Raw genomic sequence first — 12,084 nt, 5'->3', positions numbered from 1 at the left:
AGACAGCTTTCCAAATATGCATGACATAGCATAGGAAATGGGCACTTATCTAGTGCTACAAAAGTTTATAGCTGATTGAATGGCATAGACAAATTGTATCTGATTGCATGTATTGCACTTTATTTTTGCAGCCATGCATCTGTAGCTTCCTATGCTCAACTCTGACATCTCATAGCCAGATCACATGCTGAAGACATCTACAAGTAATGGTATCACACTTCTTCATGGCTACATGCTGCGTCACCTGCAATTCAAAAATCATATTGTGGGCATGATTCACAGGCTGCTATGTTTGTGAAACTGAAACCATACTTAGAAAATATCATGAGAATGGCAGCTTCTTCTAGTTCTTACTAACGAGTGCTTACATTGTGCATTAAGGAAAGCAAGGTTATTCTTTATCCCCCTTAACTTCAGGTTCAGGGAGCACCAATTGGGCACCTGTGGTCATGCATTGCAAAAGCTGATGCCTGCAATGACCATACTGAGGAGATGTTCTCTGCCATGGGTATAACCAGGATGGGAGAACAGTGCAGATATTATTTTGGTGACATAAGCAGAAATAATCCAGAAGATGTCTGTTAGTGGGAATTGGTTGTAAGGTAAAACTGCCCTAAATTACATAATTAGATAAAATTGCATTTTTATCCTGCTTTAGGTTTGGAAATATTGCTGCCCTTGAGAAGTATTTGCCAATGTCTTCTTAGGAAATGTGTTTGCGACTGTCTAGCTCATCCATGTCAGGTAGAGTGATAGAGTCACCACTTTGTGTAATATGCCGACTACATTTTGCATGGATTTCTGGGGTCTCTCAAATATATTTATTCCAGTGTCAGTGTAGATTGGCATATATAACTAACTTCCCATTTTGTCTACTCACAGTAGGGACAGATGAAAGATTTGCTCAGCAAACATTTCCAACATGTCTCCCGCTTGCTGAGGTTACTACTTGCTTAATGATTTTTCAAGAAGAGAGTCCACTGAAAATGAGAGTGCAAACTTGTACTACAAAGGAGTGGCATCTGTAAAAACAAACTTGTATTGGCTGCACATTTGACTTGCAGAAATCAAGTGGCAGGTGATGCAGAGAGGCAGAAAAGACATTGATATTGATATCAGTTGATCTGCCAGAAAACCAAAAAAATTGAAAACAAGCTTAGATCATCAACATACTCTGTGTCACATGAAGTGCAGTGCACACACGGCTAAACTCAGGATCAACGAATTGTTAAAACATATGGTAGGAAAAACTGTTAGCCAAAGAAGAGGCTTGTTATGGAACAAATGGAATAAATAGCATGTAAAGTAATAAAATGAAGGGCATGAGACAAGAGTTTTATATTGGAAAAACTAATAGATTGCTATGAGAGAGGGTTAGAGAACAAGTTGCAGCTATGAATAAATTTGATGTTAAAAATGCTGTGGGCAAACATGTAGCCTACAAAGGTTCTTTACACTCCTTTAGGTTTAGGGTACTTGAGTGTTTAACTGCAGGACAGTGGCTTGGTGATTTTAGGAATATAACTGAGCTACATGAGATCAGATGGATGATTAAACTACATGCTGATAGATATCCAGGTCTTAATGGCAGAGTGCCTTTTAAAAGCTCGTAATTTACTTAAGTGCTTTTGTGGTTAATTGGTTTTATCATGTGATCTGGTTTTAATAGAGACTATATAAAGTGTTTTGCACTCGATTGTGTTTCGTTAATGGTCTGAAGAAGTGCTCTGAGTACGAAAGCACTTACCAATTAAACTACATTTTACCTTTGCTTTGGATGGTCGGGTGTACTGTGTTCTTTCTTTGTGCCTTTTATGTTGCATGCCATTTGACCTTTTTCAATCTGGGAGTACTCTGCTGTTTTTCGATTGTTTTATAAATGCACTATTATTCCACAAGATACTGGTATAGAATAAGAAGGAGAATATTTAAGCTTTTAGTTTAGTTGTAGTAAAATTAATACCTTATGCATTTTATTGGAAACGCATTTAAAAAAACAAAAAAAAAAATATATATATATATATATATGGTTCTACCTGACATAATCGAAACCACACAACAACATAACCATACAAAACAAAACACATCCCCATTCCACAAACCACACACACAACACACCAAAATCGGTAGAACCATATATATATATATATATATATATATATATATATATATATATAAAATACGCCTTTATATCTCTCCCTTCTTATCTACTAAGGTTTGGGTATAATGGATTGGGACTTTCCTGTCATCTCTGTTTCTGACCCGGTATATATGGGCATCCTGGGGCAGTCTAGCAACTGCCTCATGTTCACTGAAAACCATTTAATTTCAGAACAGACAATCATACACACACACACAATGCAAACCAGCTTGTCAGCATTACATCTAAAACACTCGGGTAAAATTAAAATTTTACTTGTTTTTGTTGGTTAATAGACAGTTCTTTTCTATTTCTCTGGTGGTTTGTTGTATATTTACTGACAGTCGATGCACCTTTGGTCTGTGTTTAATCACCAAACAATGTTGATATCCTATAAAGAGGCCTAAAAATTACAAAAGTCTTTGCCAAAACCATGGTCTGAGACTAAATATTAAAAAATGTGTATTCATCGTCTTTATTAAATCAGATATCCCTGTGAATTATAATATTAATAGCACACCCCTAAAGGTAGAACTGGTGGTGAGAAACCTAGATATACACATAGGTAGTAACCTAAACTTCAACTACCAGGTAGCTACAGTAGTGAGGAAATCCTTCTGTGTGCCTCAACTTATAACTAAAGGCATGTCATCACGATCAAAGGAAGTCATAGTGCCATTGTAGTCTGCCCTCATTATGCCCATAACAGAGTACAATGTTTACTTCTGAATGTACCTAACCAGGCACTTATACCAAGTGAGGTGACGTCAGAGCTTTCTCATTAAAAAAATGCAGAGAGTAAGACACATGTCTTATGCACACCAACTAAAGACCCTATCCCATTACATCATCTCATATCATTTATTGAGATGGGATTTATGCCTGACCTATATCTATGGAATAAACTTCCTTTCTTCATAAAACAGAGTCCATTCCACTCATACTTTAAAAGGAATTTGTATAAATGGATGTGGACTCATAAATTTATTCCCAGGGTACTGCCCATGTCCCTTATGGACAGAGGCAGTCTGTAAAATTATTCAAGGCTCCATCACCCAAAAAAAGTTACCCTGATACTACTCCATCTTATACCTGAGGAATTAAGATATAATATTGCCATATACTGAGTATTTTTGTCTAGGCTTATAAAGGCTCTTACGCCAATAGTCCAGTAATCAAATATGAACTTATAAGGAGTTGGCATGGGAGGAAGGTCAGTAAATTATGCAGCTGTCCTGGCTTATATACAAGAAGTGAACATACAGTACTTTCTGAAAACTTGCATCTTTTGAACTTGATTTTGAGCTCGTATACTTGTTTTCATTTTTTAATTTAACCATATGATTACACCATACGATCGTATCACTCACCAAAACATCCATTGCCCAAACCCACCTGCTATCTGCTATTATATGCCTCCCCAATTTTCACAAATTTAAAGAACTCAAATCTCAATAAACTGGAAGTCTGCTACAACAAAATAGCCACTTTTGCCACCAACATTGTAAGCAGAACACATCATTGTTTATCTCTTAACAAACTAGACTGGTCAGAACTCCCAAACCTACCATGACTTAAACAACCAACAGTTTGCCATTCCTTTATCTAATTTCCACATAAATGTCCAGCCCTTATCAATCTAGTAAAACCCTACATTAGCAAAAGGATCCTCTGCTCATCTGACAAACTTCTTCTAGAAGTCTCAAAAGCCAATAATAGCTACGGGGTGCCTTACTCTCAAAGCACATCTCGAAAATTTGGAGCTCAATTCCCCAGCCCATTCTTTGTACAGCTAGCCCCTCCAAATTCAAAATTCTTCTCAAGTCCCGTTTGACTAAAAACTGGCAATGCTCTTGTTTAACACCAGGCTGATTCCTCAGTAATTTTTTTTCTATCATTGTTCATCCTATATTATTCCTCTCAAATGTTTATCTCCCTTGAATATATTTCTAACCTGCCGCTGTGTATTTTCATTCTGTTTCACTTGGTGAGGCTAACATCCCACCCATCTAAGCAGAAATGAACTTTTGTTCTTATGTATGGCATTCAAGGACCGAACATTATTATATGTAATATGGGCATTTAACCATTGCTACTGCATTAGTTGCATTTACTGTTGTCTTTTATTTTTTCTTTCCTTTCAACTAAACTGTATCAGTATTTACTACATTAATTGTTTTTTTTCTGTCTCAACAATGCTTACTGTGTAAATTGGAGCTTTCCACCTGGGCCTCTGCTTAAAACGGGACTTTTTCAGGCAGACACGCCCGGTAAACAAATGTAAAATAAATGTGATATTTTGAAAGACTTTATAAATGTGCTTTTGAATTATTTATTAGTTATGCTGAAGTTCTATACATGGAATAGTGGGACAGTGTAAGTTCGTAGCTATTGATGAAGCAACTCTTGTATTTAGTGCATTTTTTTGTGTATCTTGATCTATTAAACTCTATGTATGATTTAAATTATATCCTCTATAACAATAATGTATCCTATTCCAACATTCAAAGAGCTGCTGTAGGAAGTATTTTGGTTAAATTATGTGTGTGCACATATATGTGTATATGCATACACATATATATACTACTAAACTACTACTACTAAACTACTATACTACTACTATACTAAAAGTATAACTACTAAATCTATTATCTACCTTCCTGAATGATGTTTCTTGAAGTTTACTGTGTGTATTTGCTTTTTTTTACTAACTGTATCAATGTAATGTAATTTCAAACGTATATATTTTATTACTACCTTTTACACCATGTAACTTAGATTGAATTTGCTTTGCTTTTGGAGCTTTTCTCCCCGGGCCTCCACTGAAAATGGGTACGTTTTGGCCCAGTGGACTTCCCCGGTAATCAAACTGGAAATAAATAAATAAATATATATATATATATATATATATATATATATATATATATATATATATATATATATATAAAGAGAGAGAGAGTGCGTAAGGGAGTGCATATATTGAGTTATCAAAATACAAATGCACATCAAAAATTAAGCAGTTGGTGTCAGCATTTCCATTTTCAATATATCACAAAGCTTAGCACTTAACCCTTCCCTAACCCACCCATACTCGTACAAACACTCCCACATCCTAGTGCTCTAACCTATACAGTATCATTTGCATTCATTTCCCAAGCCTACAATTGACATACCTGCACATAATAAACAACAATTTATCCATCCGTTCATGCAAAATGTTAAATCTTTGAGGAAAGGAACATTTAATCACACCTCAGTCATCCATTTCGTCATTGAGCAACTGAACTGATGGGATGAATGACCATAGATAGATATATATACACACACACACATACACACACACACACACACACACACACACACACACACACACACAGATATATATATATATATATATATATATATATATATATATATATATATATATATAGGGCGGCCACAGTGGTGCAGTGGTTAGCACTGCCACCTCACAGCAAGAGGTTCTCTGGTTCCATCCTTGGCTGGGGTGCCTTCTGTGTGGAGTCTGCATGTCCTCCCTGTGGTTGCGTGGGCTTCCTCCGGGTGCTTTGGTTTCCTCCCACATCCCAAAGACATGCTTTAGGTGGATTGGACACTCTAAATTGGCCCTGCGTGCATGTGTGTGCCTTCCGTGGAAGGTTGGGCATCGGGCTGGCAACTCGACAACGTAAAACTCCACTGCCAATCATGAGCAGACAGGTGATCCGCTGTGGTGACCCTTAACCGGGAGAAGCCGAAAGAAGAAGAAGATACATATAAAAAAAAATTAGCCCTTATCAGAAGGATGAACCCTCACAGAGTGAGCATCAGAAGACTGAACCAGGAACATTAAAAACCCAGAAGTTTGAAAAACAAATAAAAAAAAACTGCATTTCTGTGGGGTGAGGGCTAACTTGTCCTCCCTACACCCCGTGTTAATTATATGTACAAACTCTCAGACAGCACTACAGTGGGAAAGGGAACAAAACCAAGTCCCCACTGTGCTGTGATTCCTCACAATCAAGGTCTCTGTTGTTTGTACTTCTGGGTTTTTGATGTTCCCAGTTCATTCTTTTGATATTAGCTCTTGTGAGGTTTTGTCCTTCAGATATGGACCTATATTAATCATCAATCCATTTTCTATGTGCAGCAAATACCTCATCTTTCAGAATAGTGGAGACCTTTGCTTGTGGAATCAAGTCTCGTAAGATTACTGGGTGAGTCATTATTTCACTTTAATGCCTTCTAGGCATTAAAGTTGTATGAAGGAGAAAAATGAACACTTTGTATAAGCAAATAACTGAATTTGAAATAGAACACAAGTAAAACGTTTTTGCATTAGGTAGAGAAGTTTTTACCTTTTAGTCGGAAGCAACAGGATCACTATATCGCTGAAGAAGCACATCTGTGTGAGTGCTTGACTAGAATATTTGTATAATAAACAAGTTCAAGTTGTGATCTACCATGAGCCATTGTCATTTTATTTTGTACCTCTAATTGTTACTGACTATATCCATTAGCACTACTTTGTACCTTTCCTTTAGTCTATAAACATAGTCCGGCTTATAAAAATCCAATAGTCTTCAAAATATGTTTGTTGCTCTCTCATTATTTTCCTTAATTTCATTGAGATAAATGATATGATAAAGTCAAATTAAAATATCACCATGAACCTATTCCCATTTAATATTTTACACACTCTACTTTTGTTATCCATGACAAGTGCTTTGCTTAACCTCGGTTTCTACACAGATTCCTTGATACCATTATCAAATTAAAGCTTTAAATAATCCATCAGGATCTATAAATGATTTAAATATGGATTGAGTGATGGGAAAGAAAAATTTCCGTATTCATTTATGAATTTATCTTAATTGATTTTGAAGGAAAACTAATATCTCCACTCTAATTTATAGCATTTTAACATGAATATATTTCAGTCTCTTGAAAAAAAAAACTGTAAGAACAGGCCATCATCCTACCATAAAAGCATAAACTGTTCTGTATCGATATCCTAATAAATTGTTAATTGAAATGTGTTCATTATAATACAAAAAGGCACCACATCGTAACTTGACACACTCCTTATAAAGTGTATGAAAAGATGTAAGGTTTGCAATTAGCACCACACACACATGCATCAAAAACTTTCAAGCTTATTTATCAGGAACTGCTGTAGGCCCATATCAAGTACCCTCCTCCGGGCAAAAAAATAATAAAAGGAAATATCAGTTAAAAGTTAACTTGATATATAAAGCAATTCATTTAATTGTAATAAATTGACAAAAATCAAGAACAATCATATCTGTCAACTATTTAAATGTAATATATGGTGACTATACTTAACATTTATGTCATTAATCAAATATTAACAAAAGTTGAAGTAAGAAGTCATATTTGATAAATCAAATCAGGCCATTTAATAAAAATAAAGACCAAGGATAAAAAGGTAATTTTTAAAATCTGCAATGGAAACAATTTCAACCCAAAAGCGTTAAGTAAATTAATTATTAATATTGAATGAAGCTTGCTTGGTATGTTTAGAAGATATGAGTACCAAGCTGTTAACTATTTCTTGTACAAATCTTACATGATAAAGTAATTTAATTATAATACAAGTAATGAAATGGATTAACATTCAATTTTAGTAACATTTCTATAGCTGCAACATTCAATGTCAGTAACATTTCTATAGCTTTATCTATTACTACAGATGAAAATTAGGTTTGCTCCTAAACAGCAATATACTTTTTTCAGTTATGTTTTATTATTGTTCAGCAGTTTAATAGCTTCCCAGTCACTCGTTTTCTTTGCTTGTGACTCTGGACCCATATCTGTTACAAATGCTAAAAGCCTGTATTAAATATTTGAAATTCTCTTGTCCTATTTCTGAATATGTATATTCAATTTAAACTAATCCAGATATTAAAATTTTGACACATTTCATCTAAATCGTGAATAAAGTCTAAAATGTCTCATCTTTTTAAAAGGGGGAAAATTAACCTTGACTATAGATGACTTGCCAAATAAGAAAATATAAATGCAACATCGCCTTTCTTTTATACCCACCTCACACTGCTCAGTGATGATTGCCACTCAGAATGAACAAAATATATGTAGAACATAAAGGAATACATTTTTTCTACCTCTTCAAATACTACTAAATGATTCAAATGCACCCCATAACATTACAGCTGGCTTATCTATTCTGGTTCACAGCCCAGCATTTTACTGCTTCCCCTGAGATAGACATCATATTAATAAATGTATTTCTTTTGTGGAACTACAGCTTCTGACACCACCATATGAACCCTTGCATTACTTAACAGAAGGTGTCAGTTGATCCATCAAGCTGTTCAGCTTCATTAAGCTCTGTGCTACTGACTCCTCATTTTCATACCATTATTATCTGCTGCATATTTCTCCAAATGTCTGAGGTTTTCTGCTTGTACTTTATAAAAATGCATCAGCTGCAACCTTTGCTTTCCTGATGTGAGATATTTGTATTCAGAATATCTTGGTGTTCCAATGTATTGGTTTGTATTGTATTTCTTCATATGACTTTTATTTCAGTTAGTCTTATACTTGGACAGTAATCATTGTCTCAATGTGTAAAGTGCTACAAAAAAGTCCTGTATGATACACTGGAATGAAGCCACTTGTCTTCATCTTGATCCATTGTAGCTCATCTATATTGGCAGCTTCTTCCCTGGTTCTGTCTTCCCAATAATGTCATTGAAGATATCTGGAAGCATACCCTAAAGGATGTTTAAAACATTTCTCCCTAGTTGTAAAATCTACCAAATAAAGTCGAGAAAATCAAAATCAGCAGATTATTTCTTCCATGACAGTCAAAACTTCAATCAATTATAAACAATCAAAACTTGGTATAGCTATCTTGTCTCTTTACATAGTTATAAGTCAAACTAAATTTGGGTCATGTAAGTTATTACTGTTCTTAAGCTATTTTTAAGGAAAGCTACACAAATAAAGATATAAATAAAGCCACTAAAAATCCAAAAATTCAGCAAAACCACATTGGGTGACAAATGGTGATGATTTAACAGGAACCACATTACCAGATACAAATATCTGGGGCATGGTCTTTACAGAGCCTTGGTCTCCACAGACTACTTTTTTTGAACAACTCTAACTTTCTGCTGTGCAGTACACCTGCAACAGCTTTCTTCACATCTAAAGCAAGAATCACAGATTGATAAATCCATCCATTAACAAGTGCTTTGCCACACATACCAACAAACTGATGGGTCTCAAGATTACATATAAATTGTCATGCACTACCACATTTTTTGGAACATTGAGCAACTATGAACAAAGGCAAATGGCTCTCACAAAAAAACCTACTACTACTACTGCATGGGACATCCCAGCTGCATTTCAAACATCAGTAAGCCTCAAAACTGGCTTTAAACTCTATCCTCAACACAGAAATAGTTTAAGTGAAGCACAGCACTGCATTTCCAAAAGACACTTCCACTTGGAGAAAGAAAAGAGCACACAATGCCCCTTAACATCATTAGAGCAGAATAAATTCATACAGTAATTGTGCCAAAACAAGTCCTTCCTTTCCAGTACAAAAGTCTACTTATCCACTCCGATCCCCTTGGTTATATCACAGACAGCCATCAGCATACATCAGAGCAAGATACTGAACTAAAACTGATGTGCTGCATATTTTTAACAAAAAAATAAATGGAAACAACTCAAATGACATCAACTCCTTTTCTTAGAGTCAACAATATAATTTTCACTATTTCCATTTCAAAAGTAAATCAACTAAATAAGAAATACCCATACAGTCACTGCAAGCCATACTTAAAAATGAAAGAGAGAGGAAAAAAAAACACATCCTTCAAAGTTTATTTAACTTAAAGAACATCTTTCATAATTACTCCTGTTAAATGATGCATACACTCTGACTTAAGCAATACACCCACTCTCACACAAATTGGTAAGCTTCAATAATTAATAGTAGCTTAAAAATAATTTCTACTATTCATTGCATACAAGCTCAAGACTGTTATTTAAAAGATTTAAAGTAAAGGTACGCTAAGCACTTCAGGTATGACATTCCTAGAGCTTATGAGTAAAAAGTAAAAAAAAAATATGACTTGATTAATGTATTAGTTGCATGAAGGAACACTTCAACACAAGGTTGTGCCTTCCTGTTAAGTGAACGTTGCACTAGGCAATAATTTAGTGGACAAGTAAAACAAAGAAAACTATGAAGAGAAAGCTGAATATTGTTATTCATATGCATTCCTTTTCTTCTGTTAAAATACTCATATAAAGTATCTAAGCAGAAAAAATGCACAACATATATAAAATATGTGGTTGTAATACCTAATGGGTAAACCATACTAAAATACATTCAGATTATTAATTATGAGAATAGACAAACGGAGAGTAAAACATTCCTCCCTCTTAGAGATCCATATAATGTAAGCCATTTTCTTTTCTTTTCTTTAATTATCTAATGATAAAATAAACATGAGGCACTGAACTAATGAACTTTGCATACTTTTAAGTAAGGTGTTGGACCAGTCCATTAATTCTTGATGATTTTTTATTTTTAATGTAGGTGATGGCCTCATTCAATTTAAAACATTATCTAGTCATTAGGAAGCATACCTCTCAACTGTCCAGATTTTCACAGGTTGTCCAGATTTTTCCTCATAATTTTGGTCTGCTTCTCATTGTGGTTTTCTGGCAAATCACTGAGGATTGAATTCAGATACTAATGGGAGACATTTGAGTTTTAGACTTCATATCATTCAGAAGTTTCATGCTAATGCAAAATCTATTCTATCAACTTTGTAAATTTGTAAAAGCAATATCAAAAAAGTATCCCTATTATTTGTGGCTTTGTCAAGATTTCTTGCTCTAAGAAGTTGAGAGGCATGTTGGGAAGAAACATAATTAATCTACCAAGCCATGCTAAATATGTTCGTATTTTTTTTCTTTCTGCAAGTCCTTAATAATTGGCCAAAAAACATTTCCTCTTGACAATGTGTGACCTGTAATGTTGCTGTTGTATATAATAGTATATTACTCAGTTTTAGTAGGTGTAGATCTCCATACTACTATTTTTTAATATTTTATTTCAAAGCAGGAATAATTTGAGCAGTGGTTGATCAAAGTTGCACTTTGAGGTTAGGATTCATCCAGACCACAGACCTGTGAGATATCTCATTTCCAAAAGAGAAATTCTCCACAAGATTAATAACATTTGATATCTGAATGAAAGTATTTACTTACTTCAGTTTTGAGAAGTAGGCTATATATTGTAAGATTATTTTTCATGTGACTCTTGTACATATCTTCCTTTATCTTGATCAAGAAAATGTTATGTTTCAAGAGAAGTTTAGTTTACATTTCATCTTTCTTCACTTGAGCATATGTATCTCTTAAAGATGTTATCATTCCTTCATTCGGTTTCCACTCTGGTGAATCAAGTTTGGATAATTTGTTTTTTAAAGTTTAGTTGAGTGTTCGCCATCTTAATTTGAAAAATACTTTTAAGGTAGAATGGCTTGCTAAATGTCATTTCTTAAAGTAGGTTCATTTTATGTGTTCATAACATAACTCATTAGGCCTGATTCCAAAAGACTAGCTCTCAATTTAAGTAACTGATTATACTGATAGCAGATATTGTAAGCCTTTTTATAAAGGTCTTGCTCTCAGTGTAATTGACCTACTTTGGGACAAGTCTTTCAGAATCAAGGCAGGCATACACTAACATGTAACTGACTGTCCAGACAAATGTAACAATTGAACACCCACAGAGACACCTTAATAAAAGGACAAAATGTCTAAAAATGATGCCCTACATGGACCAACTCAAAGTCTTATCGCTAAACTTGATATCCCACAGACTGCTAGGAGGTGACCATGAGTCTGGTACACAACTGACTCTGACTCAACAC

This window comes from Protopterus annectens, chromosome 9.part0 (assembly GCF_019279795.1).
Source record: "Protopterus annectens isolate FY-2018-M chromosome 9.part0, PAN1.0, whole genome shotgun sequence".
Classification (NCBI taxonomy): domain Eukaryota; kingdom Metazoa; phylum Chordata; order Ceratodontiformes; family Protopteridae; genus Protopterus; species Protopterus annectens.
The sequence above is the reverse complement of the archived record's forward strand: the minus strand, read 5'-3'. Positions refer to the sequence as shown.